The sequence below is a fragment of the Hemitrygon akajei genome, chromosome 11 (assembly GCF_048418815.1).
Source record: "Hemitrygon akajei chromosome 11, sHemAka1.3, whole genome shotgun sequence".
Lineage (NCBI taxonomy): Eukaryota > Metazoa > Chordata > Chondrichthyes > Myliobatiformes > Dasyatidae > Hemitrygon > Hemitrygon akajei.
The window spans coordinates 30,543,576-30,564,618 of NC_133134.1; the positions used below are offsets into that span (position 1 = coordinate 30,543,576).

Sequence of the window (21,043 nt, forward strand, 5' to 3'; positions counted from 1 at the left end):
TTCGTCACCGCCACGTCATCCCCTGCAATGAAAACGCTCACAATGCTGAAGGGCATGGCCACGAAAAGAGCAGAGGAACTTAAAGACACCGGTTTTGTTTGTGTGTGTGTGTGTGTGTGTTTAAACTAAATCATGACATAAAGTCTTATTGCAAAGAAGCAGATGTCACACAACCTTCTATGCTTTGGTAATCTGTTCCTATTGTCTTAGATTACATGTACCGAGGGACAGTAGAAAACCCATAAAAATCATTCCAGGTATACGTATCTTGAAGTCGTACAAAATTAAAATAATAACAGAATGTGAAATACTATATACCAAGGCTACAGTAACAGTGCAGTGCCATCAGTCGCACAAAAACAAACCGGTCTCCCACTCAGAAAACGGCAGTAAGGCAAAGCCCCAAAACACCCAACCCCATCCCTCGCAATGGAAGAACAGAATGGGCTGCCAGCGACGATGGTGGAGGCGGATACAATAGGGTTATTTAAGAGACTCCTGGACAGGTACATGGAGCTGAGAAAAACAGAGGGCTGTGGGTAACCCTAGGTAAATTCTAAGGTAGGGACATGTTCGGCACAGCTTTATGGGCCAAAGGGCCTGTATTATGCTGTAGGTTTTCTATGTTTCTATGACAAATGGCCGTGACTGTCGTGGTTTCTTGAAATAACCAGGAGACACAGAAGATTCTTCGAGAAATTTAAGCCTTTATTTGCAAACAAAAGCTGAGACCATTAATGAACGTGTCACTAATTGCCCACCGAGTCTAATACACAGTATTCTTTATAGTAATTTCTTATCTCAGTTACATTAGCATACCCTCCTCTCCTATCTCAGTTATATTAGCATACCCTCGTCTCCTATCTCAGTTATATTAGCATACCCTCCTCTCCTATCTCAGTTATATTAGCATACCCCGTCTCCTATCTCAGTTATATTAGCATACCCCGTCTCCTATCTCAGTTATATTAGCATACCCTCCTCTCCTATCTCAGTTATATTAGCATACCCTCCTCTCCTATCTCAGTTATATTAGCATGCCCTCCTCTCCTATCTCAGTTATATTAGCATACCCTCCTCTCCTATCTCAGTTACATTAGCATACCCTCCTCTCCTATCTCAGTTACATTAGCATACCCTCCTCTCCTATCTCAGTTATATTAGCATACCCTCCTCTCCTATCTCAGTTATATTAGCATACCCTCGTCTCCTATCTCAGTTATATTAGCATACCCTCCTCTCCTATCTCAGTTATATTATCATACCCTCCTCTCCTATCTCAGTTATATTATCATACCCTCCTCTCCTATCTCAGTTACATTAGCATACCCTCCTCTCCTATCTCAGTTATATTATCATACCCTCCTCTCCTATCTCAGTTATATTATCATACCCTCCTCTCCTATCTCAGTTATATTAGCATACCCTCCTCTCCTATCTCAGTTATATTATCATACCCTCCTCTCCTATCTCAGTTACATTAGCATACCCCGTCTCCTATCTCAGTTATATTAGCATACCCTCCTCTCCTATCTCAGTTACATTAGCATACCCCGTCTCCTATCTCAGTTATATTAGCATACCCTCCTCTCCTATCTCAGTTATATTAGCATACCCTCCTCTCCTATCTCAGTTACATTAGCATACCCTCCTCTCCTATCTCAGTTATATTAGCATACCCTCCTCTCCTATCTCAGTTACATTAGCATACCCCCTCTCCTATCTCAGTTATATTAGCATACCCCGTCTCCTATCTCAGTTACATTAGCATACCCTCCTCTCCTATCTCAGTTATATTAGCATACCCCGTCTCCTATCTCAGTTACATTAGCATACCCTCCTCTCCTATCTCAGTTACATTAGCATACCCCGTCTCCCATCTCAGTTACATTAGCATACCCCGTCTCCTATCTCAGTTACATTAGCATACCCCGTCTCCCATCTCAGTTACATTAGCATACCCCGTCTCCTATCTCAGTTACATTAGCATACCCTCGTCTCCTATCTCAGTTATATTAGCATACCCTCCTCTCCTATCTCAGTTATATTAGCATACCCTCCTCTCCTATCTCAGTTACATACCCTATCCGCTTGCAACCGCTTATCACCAGCACATTAGCTTCTCGATTCGCCACCAATATTTTTGTTCAGTAGCTTATACTTGTTCTAGTCTACTCCTTGGAACACGTGTCCCCCTTCCAGGCCTTGACTGGTTTTCATACCATCACACCACTCCAGGATCCTGTCTACCACCGTTACCTCTACACGCTTACTTTCACTGTTAGCTACATTCTTAAGGTACTGATGCGTTCAATAGTACAGAGGCAATACAGAGATTACATTCTGGCCAATAAATTGGATACATAGCAAATAGCAAACACAAGGCTGGCCACATAGTTCTGGCCACACAGCAAACGATGCAACTTTATTCTCCAATATGACCAGCTATTATCTCGGCGAGGTCAAGAGTTCGATGAATCTTTATAGTATAGGACTGCTCAAGAGTCTTTCAGCCTATGGTATGTGTTTTCATACCTTGTATATCTTCTGTCCAATGGCAGCACGAAGAAGAAAGGGAGGGGTGGGTCTTTGATCATGTTGGCTGCTTTCCCAAACTGCTGGAATTGTAGAGAGGTGCAGTTATTGGCGGGGAGGCTGATGTTTGCAATCGACTGGGTTGCATTCACAACCCCCTACAATTTCCAGTGTCCTTGGGTTGAGCAGCTGCCATACCAACTGCAATGCACCCAGACAGGATGCTTTCTATGGTGCGCCTGCAATAATTGATTAGGGTCTTTGGAGACATTTCATTAGTCTTCTGAGGAAGTAGAAGCCAAAGTCTTGTCTTGTCCGTTCTGAAATGTTGCGAGAATGCCTACCTTCTCCATCCTTTTAGGAGGTCTGTTTCACTTTCCAAACACCTTTAGATCCCCTCCAAGCTATTTATCCCTCACCCTTAAGACCCAGGCCTCACTAACTTCCTATGGAATTGGATCCTCAATTTCCTCACTTACAGACCCAGTCAGTTCAGATTGGCAACAGCATTGCCTCCACAATCACCATAAGCACTGGTGCCACACAAGGCTGTGTGCTTGGCTCCCAGCTCTTCTCACCTTATACTGACAGGAGGCTAAGTACAACACCAATGCTATATTTAATTTTACTAAGAGCACCACTGTTGTTAGCCGAATCCAAGGCGATGACGACTCAGCGTATAGGAGGTGATTGAAAATCTGGTTGAGTGGTGCCACAACAACAGCCTCTCACTCAATGTCAGCAAAACCAAACAGTTGATTATTGACTACAGGAAGAAGAAACTGGAGGTCTTTGAGCCAGTTCTTGTTAGGGAACTAGAAGTCGAGAGGGTCAGTATCTTTAAATTCCTTGGTGTTATCATCTATTCTCTGTGCTGACAGGAAGCTCAGAGACCTCGGCCTTGACCCTGCCTTGTGCAGCTAGATCCTCAACTTCCTGTCAGATTGCCAGCAAGTGGTAAGAGTGAGCTCCCTCACCTCCACCCCTCTGACTCTCAATGCAGGAGCCCCTCAGGGCTGTGTACTAAATCCCCCCATTTACTTCCTGTATACCCATGACTGTGTCGCCACCCACAGCTCTAATCTGCTAATTAAATTTGCCGACAACACTACATTGATTGACCCAATCTCAAACAATAATGAGGTGGCCTACAGGGAAGAAGTAGGCACAGTGGTGTCAAGAAAACAACCTCTCCCTCTATGTCGCAAAAATAAAGGTGCTGGTTGTGGATTACAGGAGGAATGGAGATGGGCTAACCCCTATTGACATCAATGGATCTGGGGCTGAGAGAGTAAACAGCTTCAAGTTCCTCGGCATTCACATCACTGAGGACCTCAAGTGGTCTGTACACACCCAGCTGCACAACAGAGCCTCTTTCACCTCAGACGGTTGAGGAAGTTTGGTAAGGGCCCCCAGATCTTAAGAACTTTCTACAGGGGCACAATTGAGAGCATCCTGACTGGCTGCATCACTGCCTGGTATGGGAACTGTGGCTCCCTTAATTGCAGGATTCTGCAGAGAGTGGTGCAGACGTCCCAACACATCTGTAGTTGTGAACTTCCCATGATTCAGGACATTTACAAAAATAGGTGTGAGAAAAAGGCCCGAAGGATCATTGGGGACCTGAGTAACCCCAACCACAATCTATTCCAGCTGCTACCATCCAGGAAACGGTACTGCAACATAAAAGCCAGGACCAATAGGCTCCGGAACAGCTTCTTCCACCAGGCCATCAGACTGATGAACTCATGCTGATCTGAGCATCTTTCTATGTTACATTGACCGTATTTATTATAAACTATTATAAATTACTATGATTGCATATTGCACATTTAGACAGAGATGTAATGTAAAGATTTTTACTCCTCATGTATGTGAAGGATGTAAGAAATAAAGTCAATTCAATTTCACTCCGCCCTGGGTTCAGCACAAGTGCCATTACAAAGTAGAAGCACCTCTACTTTCTTAGAAGTTTGCACAGATTTGGTATGTCATCAAAACATTAACAAACTTCTACAGAGGCACAATGGAGAGTGTCCTGTCTGGGTTACATCACTGCCTGATATGGAAACACCATTGCCCATGAACAGTAAAGCCTATAAAATGTGGTGATACAGGCCAGTCCATCACAGGAAAAGCCCTCTCCACCAATGAGCACATCTACAAGGAGTGCTGCCATGAGAAAGCAGCATTCACTATCGAGAACCCCCATCATCCGGGCCGTGCTCACTGCTGCCATAGGGAAGGAGGTATAGGAGCCTTCAGCCCCACATCACCAGGTTCCGGAACAATTATTACCGTCCACCCATCAGGCTCCTGAAGCAATGTGGATAAGTTCCCTCACCTCAGCATTGAACTGATCACTGAACTCAACCTATGGACTCAATTGGAAGATTCTACAACTCATGTTCTCAGTATTATTTATTTATGTATATATTATTATATTTTTTTCTAATTGCACAGTTTGTCTTGCTTTGCACTTTGATCGCTTGTCAGCATTTGCGTATAGTTATTTTTCATTGATTGTGTTGTATGTCTTTGTTCTACAGTGAATGGCTGCAAGAAAATGAATCTTGGAGTAGTATATGGTGACATACGTACTTTGATATTAAGTTTATTTGGATCTCTGAATTTAAACCATTGCCAATTGATTTTATACAACTCCACTGCAAGGAATGGTTTCATGCTGTGTTTAACAAATTGCCTCCCCAGCATGTTGCTGCCTGTTTCTCATGACTCTTGACAGCATCAAGGCCCAAACATCTATCTTGGCTTTGAACATAGTCATTGACTACTTCTTTAATTACCAAGGATTGATTTCCAGAACTTCATGGCCCTTTGAAAGAAGAAATTCTTACTTTACCCGATCTCCAGTGAATAACTCCATATTCTAAAACTGTGTCCTACTTCTAGATTCTGTCATGAGGAAAAATATTCTCTCAATGCCCATTCTGCTAAGCCCCCACAGAATCTAAGTTTCTAACAAGGACACACTTACACTACATGGTTTGTGCCAAAGCCCCTGCTCTAGTAAGTTGCAACAGGACTACTGGCAAAGGTGAAGGCATTTAGCAAGGAAAGGGTTACTGATAGCATGGGTGTGATGCAACACACACACACACACACACACAAAATGCTGAAGGAACTCAGCAGGCCAAGCAGCATCTATAGAAAAGGGAATAGTTGACGTTTCAGGCCGAGAGAAGGGGCTTGGCCAAAAATGTCAACTGTTTACTCTTTTCCATAGATACTGCCTCATCTGCTTTATTTTGTGTGCGTTGCTTGGATTTTCAGCGTCTGCAGGTTTTCTTGTGCATGAGTATGATGTTGGCTAAGTACCAAACAGCAGGTGATGGTGATAAGTGGTTGGCTTCCAGACTGAGAGAAGATGAATTGGTGTTAGGACCATAGATCTTGCTGCTCCATATTAATCACCCAGACCTGGAAATGTATGCCGTAATTTCTAAATGTACAGATCACAGAAAATTTGGCAGTATTGTGAAGAGGAAAGTGATAGATTGTGGCAGGATGTTAACAGGCTGGCAGATGAAGTTTAGTGTGAAAAGTGAAGTGATACAATAATGAAAAAAGGATACTGTTCTCAAAGGGGTGCAGAGAAAGAGGGACTGAGCAGTTTGTGCATACATACTATTATGGGGTATGTCTTATTAATTTTAAAGTAGTTAATATTGCATCAACAATTTTAGGCTTTGTTAATAAAGACCGAGTGCAAAAGCAGGGAATCTATCCTTAACCTTATAAAATACTGCTCCAGCCCCAACAGGAGTTAGATGTAAATTTCTGGTTGCCACATTATGGTAGGTTGTGAAGACACTAGAGAAGTACTATGGAAATTAACAAGAAAAATTCCTAGGATGAAAGGCCACAGTTACAAGGAGACACAGGATTCTTTGAAGACTTAGAGAAATTTGGCATTTGGCATAGTGGAGAAAAAATGCAAGGTTACAATTACAGGGCTGTTGGTGAACTACTAAGTTTCTCTTGCAGAAGATTGGCATAAGAACATAAGAAAATGGAGCAGGAGTAGGCCACCTGGCCCTTTGGGTCTGCTCCACAATTCAATAAGATCATGGCTGAACTGGCCGTGGACCCAGCTCCACCTTCCTGCCTTTTCTCCATAACTCTTAATTCTACTATGCATGGACATGATGGGCTAAATGGCTTCCTCTCTGATGTAACCATTCTAATAATTTTATAAACGTCTATGCCATTGAATTAACTAGAAATGGGTATCAAAAACTAACAGTTTAAGTACAATCATGCTGTTTGAGAATATATTGCAGGAAGGATACTTTAATAGTTAATATATGTTCACAACCTAGCCAGATTATCCTGGAGACTCCAGTGATTAAATATTAGTCTTTTGGAAGCTGTTTCATACTCAACAGAAACATATTATTGAGGTAAAAGTAATGACAATTTAACTTTTAGTTAATTATTAATGGCAAATATATTGATTGGCAGATTACTTGTCAGATGAAACAAGTCAGTAGAATTACTTGCAAGTTTTTCCACAGAGAATGGTGACTATATGGGATGAGCTGCCAGAGGAAGTGGTTTCAGCAACTGTGATTACAACAGTTGATTTGAATGGTTATATGGATAGGAAAGTTTTAGAGGAATATGAGTTAAAGATAGATTAGCCCAGTTAGCTATTTTGGTTGGCACGGACAAGTTAAGCCAAAGGGCCTATTCCTATACTGAATTGCTCTAATTCTCTGAGGAGATTTATTAAGCTGCAATATTGACGATGTTTTTCTACTGAGCCAAGAGAAGAGTTCGTTGTGTGCTTGGCCTTGATCCTAGAAATGCAGATTGTCTGACAGATAAACTTACAATATAAATAGAAATAGAGCATTCAGCAGAATTGGAAACTTTTAGCAGGACACAACACAGATTAAAACTGCAGGGCAATGTTACTGTCAGCTGGTGGCCAATTAGCTGAGAATTTCTCTCCCTATTTCATTAGAATCCTTACAGCTTATTATACTCTATTTAATCTCCACTTAACCTTTTGAAAATATAAATTATAAGGAAATGGGAAATATCATCTGGCCCATCCAGTTGACCTAATACAATTGTGATAACTTGTGCATTACAATATAGACAAAGTACAGTCCAACTGAAAGTTGGTTTATTCTTGTTATTGGTGTAACTACACAGGGTGTAAATGCCATGAAATTTAACTTTTTGCAACACCAAAACAGTACATTACAAGATAAGGACAAACATAAAGTTAACATAAACTTAAATTAACATAAGTTATACATAATTTGCAAAATAAAATACAAAATAAGTTTAACAACACTAGTGCAAGATTGAGAGAGATAAGAAAAACAATTCTAAGATAATGTTAAGGATTATCAGACTGGTTCAAGAACTTGATGGCAGTGGGGAAGAAGGTTTTGTTGAACCTTGAGGTATGGGTCTTCAAACACCTGTACCCTCCGTGCCTGATGGCAGCATCTAGAAGAGGGCATGGCCCAGGTGGTCTCTGATGATAGATGTTCCCTTCCTGAGACATTGCCTCTCGTAGATGTCAAGTATGGCGAGGGTTGAAAGAATCCAGCAAAGTCAATTTATTATCAAAGCATGTATATGTCACCGTATACTACCTTGAGATTACAATATTTCTTGCAGGCATTTACAGGAAAATAAAGAAATACAATACAATCCACAAAAACCCACACACAAATAAAGACTGATGAACAACCAATGTGCAAAAGAAGAGAAATCATGCAAATAACAATAAACAAAGATACTGAGGATATGAGTTGTAGTCCTTGAAAGTGAGTCTATAGGTTGCAGTTCAGTGTTGATGTGAGTGAAGTTATCCACGCTGCTTCGGAAACCTGATGGTTGTAGGGTAATAACTGTTCCTGAACCTGGTGAAGGTGCCTGGTTGATAGTAGTGAGAAGGGAGCATACCACTCTCTGTAGCCTCTTGTGCTCCTGTGCATTGGAGTTTCCATATGAGGCTGTCAAGCAATCAGTCAAAATGCTTTCCCCTATACATCTGTAGAAGTTTGTCGAGTTTCTTCGATGACATGCCAAATCTCCATAAACTTTTAAGGTGAGATCCTGTTGTGCCTTCATCTTGGCTGCATCTAGGCACTTGTCCCTCTGAGATGTTGACACCGAGGAACTTGAATATAGTTACTGTTTCCGCTGCAGACACCTCAATTGGGACTAGTGCATGTTCACCTGACCTCCGCTTCCTGGAGTCCACTACCAGTTCCTTGGTCTTGCTGACATTGAGTGCAAGTTTGTTATTAGGACACCACTCACCCAGATGACCTATCTCAAGTCTCTATCACAAGCATGGGATCTCTGTGAGGAAAAAAAGTTAAAAACACAAGCCACTGTGTGTAATTTATTGTTATTCCTCTATGCAATGATCAACAATCAAAATTATTACTAAAACGTTTGCTGGGTCTAAATACCCTGCAGACTCTCTATTTTGTTGGGCATGCCATGGATCCAACCAGAAGGTTTTGTTCTTATCTGAAGAAATTCAGAACACCACTCTGCATCACTAAAAAGGATAATGTTTTCCAGCCTTTGGAAGAAGCAACTTCTGAGATGTCTAACCTAAATCAGATCTTATTGAACTTAATATTGTGGATCCTGCCCCTCTCTAATCTACCTAATCTGGCACGAGCTTTAAATACTTAAAAGAACAAGCTCTGTGCTGAGCTCCACTCTTAAAGTCAGCAACAAACTTAATAAAATAGTTCAAATTTTCTCAGATAAAAAGTGCTGGAAATGCTCTACAGCATCTGTGGAAACAGGAACAGCTTTCCAGGTCTGGGACTCCACAACCGAAACTAACTTGAAATATTAACGGTTCCATGTTCTGAAGGTTTTTCCTGAACTGCAAAGTGCTTCCAGCATTTTCTGTTTTATATTTTGGATTTTCAACATATGTAACACACACAAAATTCTGGAGGAACTCAGCAGGTCAGGCAGCATCTATAAAGAGAAATAAACAGTCTACGTCTCAGTCCGAAATGTCAACTCTTTATTTCCTCCATTATTGCTGCCCGGCCTGCAGCGTTCCTCCAGCAATTTGTATGCATTGCTCCAGATTTACAGCAGATGCTCTTGAGTTCCAACATATTCAGTTCTTTTTCCAAAATTGTAACATTAACATTGTGCTCCCCTGTGGTAATCATTATGTATTACAATTAGAATTGATAATAAAATGCTTTTTTGTTCAATTGATTGACAGCATGTGTATCAAGGAGAACAATTCCAGATTGTTCCTTCACTTAACTGATTTCTTTTGTCACTGATATCCATTCCACGAAATCTCCTTTCTATCTTCACCAGGGTCTTGACATCCTTCCCAAAGTATGATGTTCAGAACTGGACACAAAAATGTAGTAGAAATCTAAGATTATCCTCACTGTTTTTGAAAAAGGCAACTTTCTCAGCAATGCAAACCACCCCATGCCACCCCCCTCTTAACCTGTTGTTAACAATAATAATTAGCAGGTCTTATTTATTTATGCAACAGTATCTCTTGCTTTTTTTTACAGCTCTCAACAACTCAGTATTGTATGGAGATGAAGAGAATCTTACAGGGTGACTGATTAGTTCTGGGCATCAAGGTTTCTATATAAACAAGGTGTGTCTCCTGTCATACATAAACGTGGCAATGTTATATCTTGTCCTTTCCAAAGCCAGCACTTCCAACTGAATACAATAAGTAGAACACTTACTTAACATTAAGGGATATACTTTGTATCAAAAGGACATAGATGGTGGTGTGGCTCTGTTGGTAAAAGATGGAATTACATCTTTAGAAAGAGATGTCATAGGGTCAGAGAATGTTGAAACTTTGTGGGTAGAGTTAAGAAACTGTAAGGATAATAAAACCATTATGGGAATCATATATAGCCCTCCAAATACTAGCCAAGATGTGGGGTTGAGATTGCAAAGGGAACTGGAAAAGGCATGTAATAAGGGTAATGACACAATGTAACAGAGGACTTCAATATGCAAGGGGATTGGGAAAATTAGGTTGACGTTGGATCGCAAAAAAGGGAATTTGTTAAATCCCTAAGCTTTTTAGAACAGCTTGTTCTTGAGCCTATTCAGGGAAAGGCCATCTGAAATTGGGTGTTGTGTAATAACCCAGATCTCATTAGGGAACTTAATGTAAAGGAACCCTTAGGAGGCAGTGATCATAATATGATTGAATTCATACTGCAATTTGAGAGGAAGAGGCATATCTCACAAGTATCAGTATCACAATGGAATAAAGCGAATTACCAAGGTATGAGAGAGGAGTTTGCCCAGGTGAATTGGAGGAGGATACTGGCAGGGATGACAGCAGAGCAGAGGTGGTGAAGTTTCTGGGAGTAGTTCACAAGGCACAGGGTAGATATGTCCCACAGAGGAAGAAGTTCTAAAATGGCACGGGTAGGCAACCATGGCAGCAAGGGAAGACAAAGACTGCATAAAAGCCAAGGTAAGGACATTTAAAGTATCAAAAACGAGTTGCATAATTGGGAAGCTTTTAAAATCCATCAGAAGGCAACTAAAAAGGCTATAAGAAGAGAAAAGATGAAATGAGGGCAGACTAGCCAATAATATGAAGCAGGATAGCAAAAGTTTTTTTCAGTTGTATAAAGAATAAAAGGGAGGTGAGAGTTGATATTGGACCACTGGAAAATGATGCTGGTGAGGTAGTAATGGGGGACAAAGAAATGGCAAATGAACTTAATGGGTACTTTGCATCTGTCTTCACTGTGGAAGACACTAGCAGTGTGCCAGAGGTCAGTGAGTGTCAGGGAGCAGGAGGGAGTGCCACTGCTATTACAGAGGAAAAGTTCTAGGCAGACTCAAAGGTCTTAAGGTGGATAAGTCACCTGGGCCAGATGGACTACATCCCAGAGTCTTGAGACAGATTGCCTAAGTTAGTGGATGCATTGGTCATGATTTTTCAAGAATCACTTGATTCTGGCATGGTCCTGGAGGATTACAAATGTCACTCCACTCTTTAAGAAGGGAGGAAAGCAAAAGAAAGGAAATTATAGGCCAGTTAACCTCACCTCAGTGATTGGGAAAGTGTTGGAGTCTATTATTAAGGGTGAGGTTTCAAGGAACTTGGAGACTAGTGATAAAATAAGCCAAAATCAGCATGGTTTTTGTCAAGGGAAATCTTGCTTGACAAATCTGTTAGTGTTCTTCGAGAAAGTAACAAGCATCATGGACAAGGGAGAGGCAGTGAATGTCATTTACTTGGATTTTCAGAGTCATGGAGAAGTACAGCACAGAAACAGGCCCTTTGGCCCATCTGGTCCACGTCAAAACCATTGAAACTGCTGACTCCCATCAAACTGCATCGGGACTATAGCCCTCCATACCCCTACTATCCATGTACCTATCCAAACTTGTTGAAATTGAATTCGCAACCACCACCTGTGCTGGCAGCTCATTCCACACTCTGATGACTCCTTGAGTGAAGACGTTTGTTGAACATAATCAAAAAGCATACTGTTCATTCAATAGTGAGATTATATAGTACAGGATATTGAAGTTCAAAGGCACCAAGGCATGCATGTACTCATCGATAAAGGCCAAATAAACATTTGTAGCGAGCAAATAGAAAGGTAAACAATATTTTAGTCTTTATAACTAGAGGATTTCAGGAGTAAGGCAGTCCTATTACTCTAGTATTGGGCACTGGTAAGATGGCACCAATGACAATACATCCTTTCGGAGATAAGGGGCCCAAAACTATTGACAATAGTTCAGCCTGACTACTGTCTTATAAAGCCTAGCATCATCTCTTTGTTTTTATATTCTATTCTCCTTTAAATAAATGCCAACAATGCATTTGCCTTCTTTACCATAGACTCAACCTGTAAATTAACCTTCTGGGAGTCTTGCACGAGGACTCCTTAGTCCCACTTCACCTCTGATGTTTGAACCTTCTCCCCATTTAGATAATAGTCCACACCATGCTTCCTTTTACCAAAAATACATGATCAAACATTTCCCAACACTGTATTCCATCTGCCACTTTTTAACCCATTCTTCCAATTTGTCTAAGTCCTGCTGCAATTGCATTGCTTCCTCAGCACTATCTACCTTTCCACCTATCTTCATATCACTCGCATACTTTTCCACAAAGCCATCAGTTCCATTATCCACATCATTGGCAATGTGAAAGCAATGGTCGCAATACTGACCCCTGACGAACACCACTAGTCGCTGGCAGCCAACTAGAAAAAGCCCCCTTTATTCTCACTCGTTGCCTCCTACCTGTCACCCATTCCTCTATCCATGCCAGCCACTATCTTTCCTATAACACCATAGGATTTTACCTTGTTAAGCAGCCTCCTTATCACCTTATCAATGCCTTCCGAATATTTATTCTTTTCCATAGATGCTGCCTGACTTGCTGAATCCCTCCTGTGTTTTGCGAGCTGTCCCATGATATGTGCATATGAAATTACTGCTTAACTTTGTCGTAAATATTTATGATAAGATTTTTCATAAAGTACCAGACAAGATGAATGGGATGGTTGCTCTTCCATCCCTGGATTGAATGGCTTCATTCTGTGTCCTGGCTTTAGTTCTCAAATCCACTGCGGATTTCAGGCGATTTGGCTACAATAGATCGGAATAGTACAACAATTAGAAACGCAGGAGGGCAGAGAATGATAGCAACAGTTGGATACTGCAGCTGCAAGGAGGTAATCCCGGAGAGAGTCCACATTTGAGACAAATCATGGTAAAGAGACGACAGAGGAGCTCAGCTCCATTGCCCCGGAGTAGCCATGTGGTAGGAATCGACCCGGAAATGTCGCCGTCAGTCACAGCCAATGAGGTGCGGGCCTGGTTGCCAGGTGACGTTGGCCCGTTTGAGCTTGGCAGATGGCGGGCGCCTGTCGGTGCGGGAAGCGGGATAGTGGCGGCAGCGCCTCCTCCTCCCGAGGCGCTCACAACAGGCCGAACTAGGGCAACCGTCTCTGCCCCCTTTGCAGGGCAGCTCACGATCCAGAGCCTGCGCTGCAGTCAAACCGTGTGAGAGCAGCAGCCGCGCTCCTCTTCAAAGGCCGCATTTTAACAGATACTGGGCGACTCTCCGAACCGGTGCAGTTCTCGTCCTGGTGTCAGCTTGATCTGGTAAGTCCGCTGTTCACGCTGTTAATGCTTTTATATCTATCCTTGTGGATTCGCTTACAACCTATTTTCGATTTGCAAGGCGAACTTTTTTAAGGGTTTGTTGATTAAGGCTGCCAGTTATTGTTTGCTGGTCATGTGATTTACTGTCAGTTGTAAATATTACCATCTGCCCAAAAACAAGGCTGTTGATGTTCGTTTACACTCTCGTCGCTTCATTCTTTGCCATGTACTGCTATTTTCTTAATGTGCAATGTTATATTTGTGAAGTTAGGCATTTCTGTATTTCAAACCACATTGGTATGAGTGAGAGGCAGGTGAGGCCATTGGGCACTTAATGTCTGCATTGCCATTCAATAGGATGAAATATTTATGATGTACAACGCAGGTAAAACACTTTGGTCCACAATATTGTGCCGAACTAATTAAATTAGTAATCAAATACCTAACTAAACTAATCCTTTCTGCTGAATGGTGTCCATCTGCTTCCATTTCCTGCACCTTCATGTGCTTATCTAACATTCCTGTTAATATCTCAGCTGTATTTGCCTCCATCACAATCCCTGGCAGTACATTCCAGATGCCCATCACTTTGTGTGTGTGGAAAAAGAACTTGTGTCCCACATCTGCCTTGAACTTAACCCCACTTACCTTAAATACAGGGCCTCTGATATTAGACATTTCGATCTCATTATCTTAGAAACCTCTGTCAGATCCCCCTCAGCCTCTGCCACTCCACAGAAAACAATCCAGGTTTGTTTAACTTCTGACAGCAGATGTCCTCTCACCCAGTAAGCTTCTTGTGCGCCCTTTCCAATACCTCAACAGCCTTCCTATAATGGCACAACAGAAATGGACACTAGAGTTTTATGAATTTAACTTCCCGACTCTTGAATTTAATTTGATATAGAGTAAGCATGCCATACACTGCCTTTACTGTATCAACCTATATAGTAACTTTCAGGCAGATTTGGACTTGGACCCCAAGATCCCTCGGCACATCAACACTGTGAAGTGTCTTGTCATTAACAGGGTACTGTCTCTTTACATTTGATCTCACAAAGTGCAACACTTCATATTTGGCCAGGTTAAACTTTATCTGCCCATTTCTCCACCCATATCTGCAACTGATCTCTATCCGCTGTATTCTTCGGCATTCGTCTATGTGATCCATACATAATACCACCACCAATGTTTTGTATTGTCTGCAAACTTACTAACCTACCTGTATACATTTTCATCCAGGTCATTTTTATCACAAACAGCAGAGGATCCAGTATGGATCCCTTTGGAATACCTCTATTCACAAATCTTCAGCTAGAATAAGTCCTATCCACCACTACCCTCTGTCTTCTATTAGCAAGCCACTTCTGAATCCAAATGGCCAATTCACGTAGATCCCACACATCTTAATCGTTTGGATGAGCCTTCTATGGGGGGGGGGGGGGACCTAGTCAAATACCTCACTATAATCTATGTAGATAACATCAATAGCTCTTCAATCATTGTATTCACCTCTTGAAAAGTTCTTAATTAAGTTAGTAAGATGTGGCCTGCTGACTGCCCCTAATTACAGCATAATTTTTCAAATGTTCATAAATTCATTTCCTAAAAATCGTCTCTGTAACTTCCCTTCCACTCATATGAGATTCACTGGCTGTAGCTTCCAGATATATCCCTATTTCCTTCTTGAAGATTGAACATCATTAGCTATTTCCTAGTCCTCCAGGGCCTCACCTGTGGTTAAAGAGGCCCTGAAATTATTTGTCAAGGCCTCATCAATATCATTTCTTGTCTCTCTCAATCACCTGGGTTATATCCAGTCAGGCTTTGTAGACTTAACACCGTAATATTCTTTAAGAGACCGAGGACTACTTTCATATAACTCTATCCTCCAAGTCCTTCTTGGTAAATACTAATGTAAAATGTTCATTTAGGACCTCCCACACCCTCTGACTCCAAGCACATATTCCCTCCTTTATCCTTGAGTGTTGCTACCTGCTCTCTATTAATATCAGATCAGATCCCATTCTGATCTATCTGTCTTTTTGCCTTTGCTTTCCTGCATTGCTTTACCTTAATGAAAACCACACCATTTTTCATATGGACTTCTGGACTCAAAAATTCAATAAGAATATAAATTTTATCTAGCCTTCTGAACTCAAAATTGAATTTAAGAATCTCAGGTAACACCTTCTCTGTTTTAATAGAACTGCTGGTTCTGTTGTCAGTTCTCCATCTGTAACATTAACTCAGTTTTACTCTCACTGCTAACATTGACAAACATTCTAGTTTAGTTCTTTTAGCTATGGCCATTGATTGTGTCTTGTGCAGCAACTTTACATGTTCCTGCAAGAAAAATTATAATGGAAAATAAAAATATGTCAGAACTCTTGACGAAATGGAATGGTTTTGATCTTATAGAATTCCTTGTAACTTGGAAGGGTTCCAGTAGATTTGAGTGCAGCAAATGTAACCCTACTGTTCAACAGTGGAGAGGGAATGTACTACCAAATACCGTAGTTAGGATAAAGAAAAATTGAAAGGTAAAAGCAATTTTTTTCTGAAAGTAAAGATTAGCTTTATTTGTCACATGTACATTGAAACACACAATGAAATGCGTTGTTTAAATCAACAACCAACACAGTTCAAGATGTGCTGGGGGGCAGCCCACAAGTGTCAGCATAGTATGCCCACAACTTGGTTACCCTTTTGAATGTGAACAGCTTTCGAATGTGGGAGGAAACTGGTGCATCTTTAGATGCACATAGACACAGTGAGAAAGTAAAAACTCCTTACAGATTGACACTGTGAAGCATTATGCTAACCGATATGCTAGGATCGATGAGTTGCTGGCACAAATAGAAGTAAATGGGCACAATAGAAGTCACAACTTAAGACTTGGGCAAGTTTGCAAACTGACCACAGCTAAACCAACCTTTATGCAGAAGCCTGTAGGGAAAATATACGCTAGAAATACTGAGCAGGTTGGACAGTATCCATTGGGGAAAAGCAGTTGAATAGGGTCAGTAGCTTTCATGAGGTTTAACTAAGTTAGGAAACAAATGCTTTAAACTAAAGAGAAGGGGAATGAATGGCACAGAGAGCTGAAGGATCTGTGACAGAGTGGAGACGACAGTATGATTGAATGACTGGCATTGGTGTGTTGCTTGAAAAAGGATGTTATATACTAGACAATAATGAAAAATGCACACAGTTAAGTACAGAGATATTAATTCTGTCTTCCCTCGAGTAAATGAACCGTAAGTTCAGGTATCCTTCAAATATTAAAAAAAATTTTTTTGGAGTGTTTTAAAAAACATTTTTACAGTTGATAGTACTTCATGGTAACCAAATTGAGCGCTCTTCAGATTATGTATAACTTCTCTGCTTTTATGTTCCATTCCTCTTGCAGTGAGCTCGATTTTTGTGTCATTATTTCTTAAAGTGTTGTGAGCTCTAGTCCCTCTTGAGAATCCTTGTGAGTGATAATTTCATATTGTTAGTATATCTATTCTGTCAGCTGGCTCTGTTCTTGTTTGGACTCATTTTCCAGGGAATACATTGCCTCTTTATTCTTCCTACTGAGATGTATTACAATGCCTTCTTTGAAAGGGACAGCATAAAATAACTTCTCCACCAACTCTGCACCAACTGTTAAGCACCCAATTGTACACTAATCCTGTCCTAATCTATATCATTTCCACCAGTTTCCCACTCTCACCTGCATCTTTACACCCACCTCAACCCACACCTCCACCCTCCATGCCCACATCCAACATCGTTTTGTCTTTTTAAAAAATTATCGATTCTCAAAATCAGAAGACCCTGGACTATAGATTTGGGTTGCAAGCGCAGTTTCCCTTTAAGAAAAATGAAATGTGGAATGCGTGCTGGTCTGCAAGTAAGATTGAAGGGCAGAGCCCTTACACAACCATCCCCCACACCTCCCCCCCCCCCCCCCCCCGCACACAATCCCTACTATCCTGCTGGTGAATGTACAGTCTCTAGAAAATAAAGTTGAAGCCCTCAGAGCAAGGTTGCTGTGCCAGAGAGACATGATGGGCTTCTGCGTATTTTGCTTCTTGGAGAAATGGCTCATTCCCACTATTTCAGATGCAGCACTGCAGCCTGAGGACTTTGCCATCCACTGCAAAGACAGGACACCATCACAGAGAGAACATGCAAACTCACAAACAGTACACAAGGTCAGGGTTGAACCTGGTACTATCATTCTATTAGTTGTACCACTGTGCCATCTAGCTCTATTCCAGTGAATCGAGTAAATTAAATTGTATTCAAACCAAGACAGACAAGGAATTCTAATTACTCTGTTGTATAAATCTCTTGAAGAAAGATTTATACTTACTCACCTACTAGCACAACCACAGGCAGTGCCAAAATGCTATAAGGCAATTTTTTAAAGTTGTTTTTGTTTGAACGTGAGAAATGTGACAGTCTGAATAGCACAAGTCCACAAATAGTTTCATAAAAAAGGGCCTGATTTTTAGCCCAATTGCATTGAGAGGCATTTGAAGGAGTAGCCAAATATGAGAAGCACTGCTGACTCTATAGGGACCAGGAAGTGACACACATTTCTGGAGGGAGTTATCAGAAGTAGTGATTGTAGATTTAATGGGGTCAGCATTGGGGGCTTGTGTTGAGCGAGAGTTCTGAGCAAATTACAGGTGTGCTGGGTAGGTGCATGTGGTACTTGAGGTGAGGAGATTGCGGAGAGAGAGGTGCAAGTCAATGTTCGACTCCATTTTGCTGATGAAAGCTTTCATTGTTCACTGATTAAAGCAATGAGGGAGATTGAAACATTGAGGCAAATGTGGAAGGAGAGCACCAGCTGCCTGCCTTCTGATTGCTGGTGGAGAGCTTGTGTGGCCTGCCGCTGTGCCCAGAGAATGTTATCAATGATCTTCTGCACTTTTCAGTATGGATTTGGACTATTGCCTATGGACTTTTTCAGTCTTATAGTTTTTTTTATATTCTGTGTTTTTGCCCATTTTTTTGTGGGAGGGAGAGGGGTCTAGGGGTTGATGTTCTTGTTGAATTTTTTTGTTAACTTTACTGGTGGGGGTGGAGCTGGGGGTTGATGAGCAATGATCGTGTTGCCGTTCTTTGTTTCTTGGTTTTGCGGCTAGAAAGAGAAGAATGTCAGAGTTGTATACTTGGATAATAAGTGAACCTTTGAATCCTTTTGAGGTTAGTGTTCAGAAGTAGCAGGTTGCTTCCTTAAATCCTTTGAGGATTGGCAAGAGGACTGTGGATGGAAGCTATAAACTTTTCTAACATTGAATCAAATTTTAGACTGTGACAATAACTAACAAACTTGTTTGATAAGGATTTGAAAGGATAGAGTTGCTAAATGTGGTGTACTGGAGCCAAGATGACATGACTGAGGTGTTCAAAGAGTACAATGAGAAAACTAAAGAGCGAAGGTGACAGGGATGAAAGTCATTAGAAGCAGCAGCTAAAAGTGCGCTTTGGAGTGGACACGAGGGGAAACTCTCAAGCTGACTTACACAGGCTTTTAATATGTAGATAGATAGATAGTGTTACGTATTCAGGCAACAATAATTATAGATGAGTTAGACGAAGGGTTTTATAACAAATAACACGTTTATTAAACACTGATAACAAACCCCCTTCAAATGTAAACAAACCCAAACAATGACCCGAAACCAGCTGCTGGCAGCTGAATCAAACAGTTCTTAATAGCGTTGCAGTCCCAAACAGTCTTTAAAGCAGTATTGAAAAGAACTCAGTTCTCTAAAGCGAATTGCCGAAAGAAAACAGTTCAAAGAACGATATGCCGACAGTTCAAAAGCTCACGGTACTTTTAAAAGGAGAGACTTTTTAAAGCGATGTAAATTCTCTTCCACGTCGATGTCCTTCGATTCCCAGCGTCGAACTCCCACGTCGAATTTTATTAAATATAACAACTTAAAGTGACTGACCTTCCTTCCACAATATTCTCAATCTCCCGCTTTTTCCAGCGGAGACTATCGTGAGAATAGTAAACGAAATCCTTCCGAATGAGGATCACACAAGGTCGAAGTCAATCCATCGAAAATCGATTTTTCTTGATCTCCATTTTCCAAACTTCTCTTCACTCTCCATCAGCAAAGAAACCGTTGGCTCTGACCTTTTAAACTTTAGGCATTATATAAAACTTCATTTTTAACTAAACTGCGTCATCACATTAAATCACACAGTAACATGAAGTCATCTTGGCAAATCCAGCCACGAACTGCCCCACCTGACAGGGTGGGTCTCCCTTTTATACCCTGTAGAAAAAACCTGTCACATGACCTCTACTGGCGGGAAAATGACATCACTCCACCATTACCTCATGTCCAGTATAACTTCAACCCCAGTCACGTGACAAGGGTACCACTGTCACGTGTCACGGGTACGTAACACCTCCCTCCAAAAAAAACATTTTTGGTCTATCAAGAACAAAAATTTTTAACAATTACTTACAAAAAAAACAAATGTATAAATTATATAACATACACAATATACAATACAGTAGGAGTGTTACAATAAAAAAAACCACTCCAAAAAAAAACATTGTACATTCAATATCGAGATAGACAATCAGCAACCACATTATCTTTACCTTTAATATGAGTTATCACAATATTGTACTCTTGTAACATCAAACTCCAATTTAACAATCTTCTGTTTTTGTTTTTCATCTTACTCAGAAAAACTAACGGATTATGATCAGTGTAAACAATAAGTGGTTTTTGAGTTGTACCAACATATACCTCAAAATATTTCAAAGCCAAAACAAGAGATAACAATTCTTTCTCTATTGTTGAATAGTTTCTTTGATGCTTATTAAATTTCTTAGAAAAGTATGCTACCGGATGATCAACCTCATCACCCTCATTCCTTTGCATCAATACTGCCCCCGCAGCTTCATCACTAGCATCTACAGCTAATGAAAAAGGTTTTTCAAAGTCAGGTGCCTTAAGCACAGGTTGTTCACATATCATTGTTTTCAATTTTTCAAATGCTTCCTGACAAAACACTGTCCATACAAACTTCACATTCTTCTGCAGAAGGTTAGTTAATGGAAGGGCAACATTAGCAAAATTCTTACAAAATTTTCGATAATATCCTACCATTCCCAAAAACCTTCTGAGAGTTTTTTTCCCCGTCGGAGTGGGAATCTCCAAAATTGCCTGAACTTTTGCCTGAACAGGAGCTACCTTACCTTGACCCACAACATAACCAAGGTAAGTCACAGTAGCATGTCCAAATTCACTCTTGGCTAAATTAATAGTCAAGTTAGCTTTTGAAAGCTTTTCAAACAATTTCTCCACCCCAA

The 21,043-nt window shown here is 40.9% G+C and overlaps 1 protein-coding gene and 1 long non-coding RNA gene across 7 annotated transcripts in view; one reads left to right on the forward strand and one right to left on the reverse strand.

Moving 5' to 3' along the window:
• Positions 1 to 7,682: 7,682 nt before the first annotated feature.
• LOC140735457 (uncharacterized) lies at positions 7,683 to 13,435 on the reverse strand. The gene is made up of 3 exons (XR_012100751.1): positions 13,074 to 13,435; positions 9,833 to 9,924; positions 7,683 to 8,886 (listed from the first exon to the last, which is right to left on the reverse strand). It is a non-coding gene; the product is annotated as an uncharacterized lncRNA (long non-coding RNA).
• A 3-nt stretch (positions 13,436 to 13,438) lies between these two features.
• LOC140735455 (centriolar coiled-coil protein of 110 kDa-like) overlaps positions 13,439 to 21,043 on the forward strand; it is a 58,937-nt gene continuing 51,332 nt past the window's right edge. For 3 of the 6 annotated variants that reach the window (XM_073060546.1, XM_073060552.1, XM_073060547.1), the window contains exon 1: positions 13,440 to 13,698. The gene's annotated coding sequence lies outside the window, so the exon portion shown is untranslated. Of the gene's footprint in view, positions 13,699 to 16,217; positions 16,242 to 21,043 lie in introns of those variants that run through there. The other 3 variants (XM_073060551.1, XM_073060548.1, XM_073060550.1) reach the window with 3 other exon arrangements.